This window comes from Phalacrocorax aristotelis, chromosome 1 (assembly GCF_949628215.1).
Source record: "Phalacrocorax aristotelis chromosome 1, bGulAri2.1, whole genome shotgun sequence".
NCBI classification, from domain to species: domain Eukaryota; kingdom Metazoa; phylum Chordata; class Aves; order Suliformes; family Phalacrocoracidae; genus Phalacrocorax; species Phalacrocorax aristotelis.
The window spans coordinates 137,143,818-137,157,465 of NC_134276.1; the positions used below are offsets into that span (position 1 = coordinate 137,143,818).

The 13,648-nt window shown below is 38.8% G+C and overlaps 1 protein-coding gene across 1 annotated transcript in view; it reads right to left on the reverse strand.

Annotated features, from left to right (window-relative positions):
• The window catches only part of ANO2 (anoctamin 2), a 199,100-nt gene that overhangs the window by 128,620 nt on the left and 56,832 nt on the right, over positions 1-13,648 (reverse strand). The gene's annotated exons all lie outside the window — the stretch shown is intronic.

Sequence of the window (13,648 nt, forward strand, 5' to 3'; positions counted from 1 at the left end):
TTTAATTTCCATACCCCAATCTAGGCCAGCTGTTGTTCCACGTTTACCACAATTCATTCAACCACCCCTATGGCGGTGGAATAGTTTCTATGCAAAACTAGACTGATTTACAGCTACTCATTGGGTTGGCTTTCCCCAGTGCAAATGGTCAAACAAGTCACATGTATTAATTATGCCTTCAAAATAAACCTATTTGCACAGATTGTGCAGAAAATTCTGAGAGGACGAGCAGTCCTCTCAAAGTATAGTTTCATGTCAGAACTTCTCTGTTAACCAGAGACAGTTTAAAAACTTACTTTCCTCCCTCAGCTACCAGCCCAGGTGTGCATTCCCTTTCTGACCCACAGCAAGCCAGTTCACAGTGTAGGCCTATGAAGAGCTGTGACAGAGCAGTGGGGAAAATGGCAACCTGTGGAGAGGGTCAGGAACACAATTAGTTCCTTCAGGGAGCTTTGTCACCAGGACAAAATCTACCATTAAACCAAAGGTAGAACAATGAATACCCTTACAAACAGAACTAATTTCTAGCACCTATCAAGTTTAGAACACAGGAGATTTTTCCTTGTTTCTGAGATAATAGTTCCCACCAAACTGAAGTTTCCCTCTCAAAACTGTAGACCTATTTCAGAAAGACTGCTGAAGTACAGAGAAAATCCCAGTCACTCTAGCAGAATCAGGAACAGGACATAACATTTCTGTATACCCCACTGTTTCACTCCATGTAGAGTTGCCTCGGTCCAAACTTTTCTGGACTTGTAATTTTTTTTCTCCACTTGAAAATTTTCTCAGGGCAAGATTCAAGCATTTATTACAACCATCTGGGACACCTGGGTGGAATTACCACTCAGCAGCAGCACTGAGGCTGCTGTGCATCCAGAGATCCTAGAGATTTCTACCATGTTTGTGCCTGACAGCATATATGCACATATTCTGTCCAGACAATCCAAGAAGAAACATATCAGTGCTAAATCCAGATATACAGAGAGTGCACCAAATGGAGCAGTATGGAAGCCAAGAAAGGCTCCTGGCAGAAAACAACCCCCCTTGGAACAACTTGCCAAGGGTATGAAAAACTCTTTTTATTAAAATTTTAAGAGGAGAAAAAAAAGCAACTACAGAACCTCAGCTAAATTACAGTGCAGCTGAGTCTGAGGCAGGAAAGAAAAAGGCCATTCATTAGAAAGGCCAACTGGTTCCACATACAGAAAACAAGGAAAGAAGCCTCTGTCCAAGGTAAGAACACATGGCTTTCCCTAAACTGGAGAAAAAGATCAAGAGTGTCCAGTAGAGAGTGATTATGAGTGTGCTTGTGAAAATAGTTGATAAGCCAGTGCAAGAATCCTAAATCAGACCCTAAATGCTGAAACCTAGCTCTAATGTTTGTGTTTGTGTCCACACCTGTAAATGTCCCTCATTCACTTTGGAACACTTGGTACCAGATTGGTAACACATGGAATTAAGTTCAGAGCCACAGCCTGCCTTTTTATTTCTATAAAAGACTTCATACCCTGTGTATTTTCTCTAGCAAGTAATGTACTGAGTCATCTGCAGTGCTTCTGACTTGAGAGCATTCACCAAAGACCAACAGAGAAACTTACAAATCTGACCCTTCTTGTCTGAAAGTAGAATGAAGCAAGATGCCTCTAGAGCCATTTCATCAAGGCCTTTTAGTTAAAGTTTTTGTTTGAAATGAGTATTTAACAAATATTTGCCATCCTCTCCAATGGTACCTGAAGTCTGGAGCCAAACCTGCCTAAATTACATATTATACCAGCCACAAGGCATTGTGAAATATTACTCATGATCCATTATAGGATAAAAAAAACCAGTGTCAAAATATTGCAACTCCTTAGAGAACAGAAATTTTGAAATTCACTTAGATGTAGAACTATATTTTCCCCTAATCTCTTGGCTCTTAAGAAATAAGTACTATTCAACACAGTAACAGGGTTCTGTTTAGGGAGAAGCTAATGCGTGTGGAGAGAGGGAACATTCAAGTTCTCAAATTCTAATGTATTCAAAAACCTGGGAAAGATATCAAGAATAAAACCCACAGAATTTATTTATTAACTGCAATCTAAAATAGCAAAAGATCAAACCTTACCCCGTAAAGAAATAGAACTAGGACAAGCCACTCACTAAGCTTCATAGATTATTCCTTCCATAACCTTATTCCTTCCATTCCAAGAAATTGTCGGACCGCAAATGAAAGGGCATAGTTTGTGGTGATGGATTACAAACTGAAAAAAGGCTTTGTTTACTGACTGTAATACAAAGAACAATAGAAGCATAATAAGTAGACATGTAATGTGATTGAGACAGAAATTAAGGCTGACTACCTACCAATTGTATAAGCAAGCAACATGGTGCTGGTTACTCAGAAGCACTGTGACTGCATCCTCCCCTCTGATGTGGGAGAATATAAAGCTTTAGTGCTTCTATAGTGCATTTTTGGATTTGTGCATGGCCTTTGTAAAGTGTCCAGATCCCCACAGTTAAAGAGACCTTTTATCAGAGAGCTAGAAATAAAGACAATGGGATTTGCAGGAACATAAAAATAATCGTGTACTCATACATAGCACTTCAGGTGCAGTAACAGCAGTCCCTAACCTTATGTAGTTTTTGAAAGTATTAAGCGCCTGATTACATTATTCTGTTGATGTCTGGATTTGCCTGTCATATTCTTTTCCTACAGAAGTTCTACATGTCTCTGAGACTGCAGTAGCCACAGCACACCTTACTAAAAAGAGACATTTTCAGCAAGAGTAGTAATGCAGTGTTTGTCATCACTTCTAAGAACTCATGCAGAAGACAACCTACATCCACTCAGTGTCTTTTTTTAGGTTTCTTTATTCTTTAGCATACTTTGGCATTAAAAAATGTCAGTAAATCTCTGAGCCTTGAAAATTAAAAATCCACAGCATGTGGCCTTGCTACCTGAGGCTGAGTCAAAAACAATGTAAGTCAACAGAGGTTACCTATGAAGAAGTGAGTACAGTTTCACTTTGTAAACACCTCAGCACACCAAGTGACACTCTATATAAGATACAAATAATTCATTCAGTTACACATAGAAGTTTTTTTCTCATAATATAATCCTACAAGTAAGTAGTAGCCTATTCAATATGACACAGTGAATCATCCTTTCTTCTAGACTGGCAGGGAAGTTACCTAGTCTTTTTCTTCCTATTTTTAACACCTATTATGAGTTGCTTTTCTGGCTTTTCTTTACTTGCAAATGACATGTTTGCCCAAGTTTTTATCTTGGACAAATATGAGGTCACTGATGTTTTATCACTTTCCTATTCTTCAGTTTTCACAAGATAATTTGCACAGTTTTCATCACCAAGTTTAACAGAGCTTGAAGCTCAAATACTTACTTCTTTTCATAAATAATATTGATTTAAAATAACATATTTCATGAATGCTTTATTGCTTTTCAATTTAATATAGCTAATCATTACTACAGAGTCTGAATTAATTACATGTATTTGCTTTAGTAATTCTAAGTACTTGCACTGTATTACTGCTGTCACATAGACACCACCTAGTGGCTAATTTCTAATAAAAGACAAGGATAATAAATTCTTTTTTAGTCACAGTATTAGCTCACACCTTGGGATAGCATGGCTTGCCCTTTGGCATTTTGAGGCAATTTCAACTTATAGAACTTTCTTGTTTCACTAAAATTTGAACTGCTAGTCCTCAAGACTTCTGACACTGTGACAAATGGAACGGCAAACAAAACACATTCAAATGCATCCTGCAAGTCGAATGCATGCAAGAATTTCTGGTTCATTATCTTTCAGGCCTTCAGGAATCCCAGGTAACAGAGATCAGGGGAAAGGTTGGAGGAAGGAAGAGGTAGTCTTGATGGAAGAGGATCAGGTCAGGGAACACTTAAGCAAACTGGACATACGTAAGTCCATGGGCCCTGATGGGGTGCACCCACGAGTGCTGAGGGAGCTGTCAGATGTCATTGCAAGGCCACTCCCCATAATCTTTGATTGATGATGGCAACTGGGAGAAGTGCCCAAAGACTGGAGAAAAACAAATGTCATCCCCATCTTCAAGAAGGGCAAGGAGGACCTAGGGAACTACAGGCCAATCTGCCTCACCTTAATCCCAGGGAAGGTGATGGAACAGCTAAGCCTGGAAACTGTTTCCAGGCACATTAACAATGAGAAAATCATCAGGAATATTCAGCATGTCTTCACCAAGGGGAAGTCATGCTTGACCAACTTCATAGACTTCTATGATGAAGTGACTTGCCTGGTAGATGAGGGGAGAGCAGTGAATATTGTCTACGTGGGCTCAGTAAAGCCTTTGACACTGTCTCCCAAAATATCCTCAGAGAGCAGTTGTGATGAGTGGGCTGGATGAGCAGACAGTGAGGTGCATTGATAACTGGCTGAATGGCTGGGCACAGAGGGTGGTTATCAGTGGCACAAAGTCTAGTTGGACTAGCAGTGTACCCCAGGGGTCAATACTGTGTCCAGCCCTGTTTCCAGTTCAACATCTTCATTAATGAACTGGATGATGGGGCAGAGTGTACCCTCAGCGAGTTTGCAGATGACATAAAACTGGGAGGAATGGCTGATACGCCAGAGGGTCATGCTGCCTTCCAGAGGGACCTTGACAGGCTGGAGAAATGAGCTGACAAGAATGTCGTGAAATTCAGCAAGGAGAAATGCAAAGTCCTGCACCTGGGGAAGAACAACCCCATGCATCAGCATGTGCTGGAGGCCACCCAGCTGGAGAGCAGCTTGGCAGAGAAGAACCTGGGGGTCCTGGTGTACACCGGGTTGAACATGAGTCAGCAATCTGCCCTTGCTGCAAAGAAGGAGAATGGTATCCCTCAGCCACTTTAGATAAAGTATTGCCACCAGGTCAAGGGAGGTCATCCTTCTCCTCTGCTCAGAGCTGGTGAAGCCACAGTGGGAGTACTGTGTCCAGTTCTGAGCTCCTCAGTACAAAAGACACATGGACATACCAAAGACAGCCCAGTGAAGGGCTACAAAGATGATTAAGGGACTGTAGCACCTCACATATGAGGAAAAGCTGAGACAGCTGAGACAGTTTTGCCTGGAGAAGAGATGGCTCAAGGGGGGATCTTATTAATGTCTGTAAATACCTGAAGGGAGAACGCAAAGTCGATGGAGCCAGGATCTTTTCAGTTGCGGCCAGTGACAGGACAAGAGGCAATGGGCACAAATTGAAACACAGGAGGTTCCCTCTGAATATCAGGAAACTTTTTTTTAATGTGAGGGTGACTGAGCACTGGAATAGGTTGCGGAGTCTCCCTCCTTAGAAATATTAAAAAAACGTCTAGACACAGTCTTGGTAAACTGGCTTTAGATGGCCCTGTTTGAGCAGGGGTTTGGACCAGATGACCTCCAGAGGTTCCCACCAACCTCAACCATTCTGTGATTCTGTGATCTTTGAGCACTTCAAATGCACGTATTCCATCAAGACAGTAATACACAACAGCAATAATCACCAGCTCAATATTGCATTGAAATGTTAATTTTTCTGCTTTCTACTGACTGTGGAAATTCAGAGATTTCTCATGTTGGAAACCTTTTTTATTTAAGTATTTTCTGGGAATAATTGTTACATGGTGTATCAGACAAAACTATGCTCTAATGTAACTTTTATACACAGAGAGATAGGATCCTCATACAAAGCATCTTAATATTGGGTTATACCTTTAAATCAAAATACAAGGGTTGTAAGCCATGTTGTAAACCATTACAATCCTGGTCAAGGAGTCAGAAGAGGACCTCCTCTCACCCCAGTGTGCCATAGCCAGAAGTTTCTACTGAGATTAAGATGTCAAGGGCAGTTTTATGAGAAAGATAAGCAGAACTGTAACCACCCGAATGCAGGAACTGTTTTCTACTCCCTGTAGTTCCCAGCCATACATACATCTAGATGTGTACAAATATTTGTATGCTTGTATATAAAAATGTGCAGGAATTTCTCTTTTGTTTCAATGTGGCTGCCCACCTCTGGCTTTTGCTTCTCCAGTTTAAAACAACAAACTTTCATTTCCTATCACAAACACTGATATCACCTCCAGAGACACCTGTTGGATTGGGACCTATCACTCAAGTCCATTAAGAAGTACAAGTTTCTGGCTTTGAAGTTTAGACATCATATAGGCACTACAGAACATAGCCTGAGACCGTTCTGCACAGAGATAAAACTGAACTTTAGCTGCCTACAAAACTACACAATCTAAGGGGGAGGCACCAGGAAACTGCACTGCAACAACTGAAGTCTTCAGAGCCTTGGCTTTGCATAAGTCCTGATGTAGATGTGTGCATCTTTTGCTGGATATAGCTTTTGAAAATCCCACCAAAGGAGTAAGGAATCTGGATGGTAATGAGGACCTTAGTACTCAGATGGTGACCTGAAGCCTGGGAATTATGTTTATCAGAAAGCAGGGATCTGGTTTTCCTCAGCACTGCAATACAAGCCTACTGATTTAAAATTCCACCTCTCATACAAGCACCAATAAATAAGACCAAGCTCTTGCCAAAACAGACAGAGAGAGAACCACTTCCTACGAGACTGGCAAAGTCTATGAAATGCAGAGCTGTAAGTAAATCATCTCACTCCAGTCACAGGCCTGCACCCAGCAGAATAATTCAATACAAATTCTTCAGTGATTTATGTTCCATGAACAAAAACCCTCTGCTTTGCAATAAACACAGGCTGGAGTACTCATGTAAGCCCTGTAATGAGAAGTTCCAGGGGTGGATGGGAAACTCCCTACAACTGCAGATGAAAAGTGCTGTCCTAGCATCAAGCATCTAATATGCAGTCCATTTAATGCATGTATGACATGATACAAAAGTCCACTCATAAATAAACTGGGGTCGTGAGGGGTAATGAGATCACACAGGCACTGAAAAGGGGAAAGAATTGCAATGATGGAGAAAGCGTTCCTTTCTTAACAGCTAGGGCTCTGCTCCAGGGTCCCGCCTGCTTCTGGCTCCCTCCAAGAAGCTCCAGTGAAAACTGGCACAAAGGACAACATCAAGGCTGGCATAGCACTTCCCACAGTACCTAATGTTTTAATGATGATGAACTGTAAGTTGAACATACCCCATGTTCGGAATGAATCTTTCTTGTAGAGTTCCTTGGAACAATAAAAAGATGTTGGACTCAAAGTGCAAAAAGGTTATAGTGAGAAGACATGCTCAGATTATTGCCACGAGCACATTCTCAGCAGAGGTTTGGAAAGGAGCTAGATGGACTACTGCCAAAGTTACTGGTAGAGCTCATGGGCACTTTTCTACTTAATGCTATGTTTGTTCGGTTACTGCACTTTCCCAGGCTTAAAGCTGTTTTCTCTTCCTAATAAAGAATTCCTTGCATATAGCCTCAGCATCTTTGTGAATGTTGAAGATATGCCTGCTAAAGACAGTCAGGGAAGAATTGCATAGTGTTCCCATATTTGTGTGCGGGAACTCAGTCATTTAGTTATTTATCATGAAGAACTGTTTTTTACTCTAATTATCCACCTGGCATAAGGGGATGCTCTCCAGGGTCCCACGAATCACTGTCATTTCAGAAGAATACTACAGTAGTTCACCAGACTAAGGGCAAAAGCACAACACTAAACACACTGATCACTAATACCCAGAAAGAAAGAAATCTTCCTCCTCCCTCAAAGGGAAAGGGAACCTTGGAAAATGAGGAGCACCCCACTGGCACACAGTGAAGAAAAGGGGTTATATATATATGTAGATATATATATAGAAAGAGAGAGAGAAAAGAATCAATGGGTAAGCCTGAAACATTCTTGGTTTCCACTGAAGAGGAATTTCTGTTAAATAAGGAATCGAACTGTCAGGTAGAGGAAAGTTCCTCATTTCAACAGTGTACAGACCCCACACTTCAAGAGATCTCTTACTCAGAAGGTAATAAATAACCACCTGACCTAGCAGTTGCTTCAGCAGAGAGAATATTTCAGGACATAACTGTTCTCCAAGCATTAAGAAGTAGATATTATCCTGCATATCTACCACGGTGGAGTTTTCTTTTCTCTCTGCAGCCTTATGGAAGCTGGTGATAGTCATGTGAGCCTTGCAGAGGGAGGGTGTGAAGGGAGCTCACTGCTCTCAGTCTGCTGGCTGCATATAGGAGGCAGGCCTCAATGTTCCCTGCTTTGAAACCTGGCTTTCAGAAAAGACACAGATATTTGTTGCAAATCTGGGAAGTGTAAGACTGAGCTGCTGGGTCAGCCAGCCCACCACAGAATACTGTGCTGTATATATGTGTATATATATATCTCTCTCCAAAAATATTAGTCTGCACAGATTAGTCTTAACTCTGTGGCAAGCATTAGAGAGTGTTCAACCCCTGTGAGATAACCACATACCACAAGGTTGCTTTCTGCCAAAGTGGTTACATTGCATAAGAAATAAAGATTGGACATTTGGTTAGGTTAATTCACAATACTAACAGCAGAGTGACAGGGAAGCAGAGGAGTTTAAACATACAGGAGAATTTGTGCTTTAAGTATCAGTAACCACAAGTTAGCGTAAACAACGATTGAACAACATTTGAGTGTAACTCTGGAATTTGGGAGGCCACCGCAAACCTTCATTTTCAAGTTCTTGCAGTTCTTAACAGTATATGGAGACAAACGATCTCTCTCCAGAGATGAAGATATGGCTACAAAGAACAGTGGTGAAAGAAGCAGTGATTTGCTAATGTGTTGATCAGGAGAGATTGCCACAGTTAGAGGAATCCTGTACCACACAATCGATCTTAACTACACTTTTACCAAGGAAACACTACGTATCTCTAAAGACAATAAAAACACCATTTCAGCAGATCTCCTGTTTTCTTATTTTATCACTCTTTTAAAACTACCCTATCCTGAGTAGGGCAAGCCTATATACCCATTTTGGTTTTTGTGGTGAAGATTGATGAAAGAAGAAAAAACAAAAAAAGGCAAACCAGTAAGAACACTTTTGGAACTTGATTACTTACATCGAATACTGCACTACACAGGTCCCAAGACATTGAAAGTGAAGTCAACAGTATACAGAGCCAAGACAATCAAAATTTGAAATGTCATAGGTCTGTCATCACTTTAAAAACTGCCAGGAAGAGAAAGCTATAGGCTGCTCTGCTTTAGGAAGACAGCATTCAAATGCAGGAACAGGGGGGTACTGGTGACTGTTCAGTCAAGAACAGGTTCAACACAGGCACACTGCAGTAAAGGGCCAGAATTCATTACAGATGAAGTTGAAAAAATTTTCCATTCAAAAGAAAAACATATTTTAAAGTAGGAAGGAAGAAATATATTAGGCAGACAGTTTGAGTAACAGAAACTCCCAAGTTTTGATTTAGATGCTATACACTATAAATAATATTTTGACTAACACACTTTTCCACCTACTCCTGCAAAAAGAGTTATTGTATACATAACCTTAATATTTACAATGACCATGTCTTCCTACTTTTAGGTTTTACAGCAAGATAAGCATATACAAGCACTTGGAGCTTTGAAAGTAATCATGCTATAGATAATGTAGCCTTTTAGTTATTAAGAAGTTAGGTGAAGTCCTAGAAATAGGAAATAGAAATGAAAACATGAAAAGGGAGGTGGACTAGAAAGAGCTGATGAGCTGGGACCTTTTAGAAACAGTAATATAAAAATAAGCTCCACCATAAATAAAAAAGCACCTAGCTCTGCTTGACTTCCTTAGGGTGAGATAATTTTATACTAATAAAAAGATAAAAAAAGGAGACCTCCTCTCTATGATGATGATCAGGAATTTCAGTTCATACACAGATTCCCATCTGCAGGTTCGTCAAGATGCCTGTTAAGAAGATAACCTGCCAATTTTCTAGGAGTTAAGTAAGCTTTTTCTCAGAAGGATAATCACCACTGTGTGACATCAGTAACCTTAGAAGACTCACTTCATCTGTCATTTAGAGCTCCTAAGTGATAAAGGTTGCCAGAAATATAATTAAGTACAAATTCTATTGCACTTCTTATACTTGCTGTATGTTTTCTTGACCTGCCGCAACTCATTAGAGGTGCACTGCTAAAAGACAAGAGACAATGGATGCAAGTTGTACCAAGGAAAATTTGATCTGGACAGAAGGAAAAACTTCATCCCCCTAAGTGTGGTGCAGCACTGGAAAGCGTGCCCAGAGAGGCCATGGATCTCCACCCTTGGAGATTTCAAAACTCATGAGAAACCTGATCTGGCTTTCAAGCCAGCCCTGCTTTGTGCAGAGAGTAAGTGTAGGGACCTCCAGAGGTGCCTTTTCACACCGTATTCATTCTAGAATCACATAGTTAAAACTTGGATTAGCGTATTATAACACTTATAAAAATCATAAAACCTGTTTTCTTTACTCATATTCATAAAACTCCTAGGGAGTGTCCTCCTGGTCTCTGGATCAATAGTAGTATTACCTCTTAGGAAACTCACAGATGCATTAACTGCAAAAATTGCTAAGAACTGGGTTTGAACTCATCTTCATTTGAGGAAAAAGCATCATCAAAATAGAAAAAAATCAATGAACCACAGATAAGTTTTTATAGCACCTTTTAAATTACATTACAAGGATTGAGAGGAACTACTGTTGATAAGTGCATTCTACAAGAAAGCTACACTAGAGAATCTCCTCTCTAGTAGAAATCAATACTTAAATTAGGATTAGAAAAGAAGTATAATATAACAGGAAAACCTCTAGAACCCTGAATGTCCTGGAACTGCAACTGTCATTCTGTACTTGTTAATATATTACTCATGCCTTCCAAGTCTAAGGGTGACTGAAGAGGAGATAAACCATTTTCAGTACTTCTAGCCTAAGATATCTGTTAGCAAAAAAATCATAATTTCCCTCTCAAAAAATGTTTATCATCCTCTTCATCCAACTTGAAAACAGACATATATGAAAGGCAAAAACTGATTCATATGGCTATACTTAGACGTTCATATGCTTTTGAAAATAAAACACTGCATTAGCCAGGCTTTTATTTTAAGCAACATTATTTTACATGTGGATCTGCACTGAGAGACTGGGTGTTATAAACATTTTACAAATCAAGCCTCAATTCACACTGTACTGTCTGCATGATCTGCACTATATATTCCCTTCAAGGTTTTAACTGGAATTGTTTTGCTGTAGAAAAAAATATGTAACACCCACTGTGTTCTCATTTGGTGAAACCCTCCTCACTCACAACTGAATTTCTTAATTTACACACACACAACAAAAAAAGCTTTTCCCTATAGCCCAAAGATGTTCATAAAGCCAGAGCAGATTACTTTTAAAGATTCATACTCAGGGGTGAATGGAACTGTCAGAGAATATCATACTGGTCCTTGATTTGGTTTTATGTTTCTAAGAACCTGAAAATATTCTATGATTGACTATGCAATTAGCATTTCCTCAGGATATCAGACTTTAAAAGGAACCTCAGAGAATCCCTGGTCTGTACCAAGAATGACCATAACAAATGTGTGGTTCCTAGCTTTGGTGTGCAATCACTTGGAAACTGGCAACAACTGTACGGCCAGAAGCAAGGAACTGAGACACCAGGAATGATTTATAATAATTTTACAGTGCTATATCTAGTCTTCCAGCATAGGCACTTTGGCTAAAGAATGACTTTCAATTTGTATTCATACTGTACAAAGGTGAAACAGGAATAGTAAGAAAGATTTGCACTGTTGCAAGATGTATTAAAAAATAGACTAATAAGTCTAATTAATTTGGGGATGTGAATATTACTTAAGCAAAATATTTCACCACAGTTAATATATTTGAAAACATCAGTCAGAAAAGGCTTTGAATATGGGGCAAAATAAATGCTGCTTCTTCTGTCCATCAAAGCCTGAATATAAACTTGTTAAGTTACACAGTGTTCCCATAACAAGAAAAAAGTTGAGTATAATCTAATCAATCTAAGAAAGAAGGATCATAGTAAATTATCAAAATCCACGAAGTGTGGAGTTGATGTTTGCCAAGGGAATAAGCATCCACATTGAGACAGTGCTCAAATCCCCTCCATGCTACAGAGGTACAAAAACCTAGTTTAGTTGCAGGGAAAAAAAAAAAAGGCAGTAACTCTTCAGGTATGTATACTCTAAAGCTCTAACATTACCCAGAAAATAAAAACCACATTTATTTTAATGGTAACAATCAAACTTGCAGTCAAGCAAAGTATAGAAGATAAAAGCAAGAAAAATCATCTCTGAGAACCAAGAATCAATTGCACATGTCTGGTCCTTTTTTCTTTCTCACAGAAGTTTAAACCACAGAATTTCTATGAAATCATATCAGCATAGTGAAACACTATAATGGAGACAGCAAGATACAAATGAAGATGGAGTGTAAGCAGATGTACCTCTATTTTTAATTCAGCTGAGTTGTCAGGTCTTGTAAAACTTGAGAATTCCTCTAGCCCATCACAGTTTATCTTAACATTTGTAATATTTACTAACAACATACCAGGTGTTGTAATCTTGTTCTGAGTTTATCTGTTCCATACAGTAGCCTGGCCTGGAATAACTGGTATTCAAAAAGTACATAAATCCTGCACAAAAACTTTGGGGCAAAGAAGCGGAAATTTCAAAGCCTTGCAGAACCTCTATAAGATTTTATGGTCTCACAACCATTTGCCAATTTGAAACATTTCTCTCCCAGTAAAGAGCAATTCTGCTCACACTATGAGTTAATGGTTAAGACTTTGAAAAACTATATGCAGTATTTCAACTCTAACTCAATATATAATAAATATGTTTTAAAAAGATTATTGATTATCTGTATTACTAACGCCAGCTTTTGCAGGTAATCGCGTAGGGGCAGGCTGTATAATATGTATACAAATAATATGTATACAAATTATCCAAAAACAGATTTTGGTTTTTTTTCTATTGTTCATTAATATCACAGTTCATTTATTCCTAGACAGATATCTTGTGTAAGAATATTTCAAGTCAGCTGTTTTCACAAACATTTTCTTTTCTTTATTCAGTCTTTATAGCATACAACAAAAATTGTTTGATTTGGCTTTCTTTTATATATGTTGTGGGAATTCCTTAAAAAGAATGGTTGTTTTATTTTGTCTTATTTTAAGCACAACTTCTATGTTTGTAGTGTCAAAATGCAAAATATACAAGAAACACTGGGAACACATATGGATGTGTTCAGATGAATAAAACTTGTAAAACCAGGAGTAAAAAAATCAAATCAATTTCAAAACTGTCAAATACTTTCACACTGATTCATGATGTGAACAGCAGCTTCTGATTATTCCCCAGACTTTGTGACCATACTCTCCAATAAAAAATCATCAATGTAAATGGAAATTAATCTTTTTGAAAGAATTAATGTTAATGCTTTTTTTAAAAAAAAAAAAAAAAAAATCTGAAGTATGACATTCTTCCAGGAATAAGTACTCTACAAAACAAAGGTACATTATTGTTCAGTGTATTTTTGTTACAGTAAACTATTATCAGAGCTACAGAAAATCAGTGAGAGAATTATTTTTAATGTTCTCATCAATCCAAGATTTCATTTGCTGAAATAACTGGAAGGAACTTAATTAATCTGCATCAGCTAAGAACCAGGTCCCTTAATGTTTTATACAAATCCATATTAC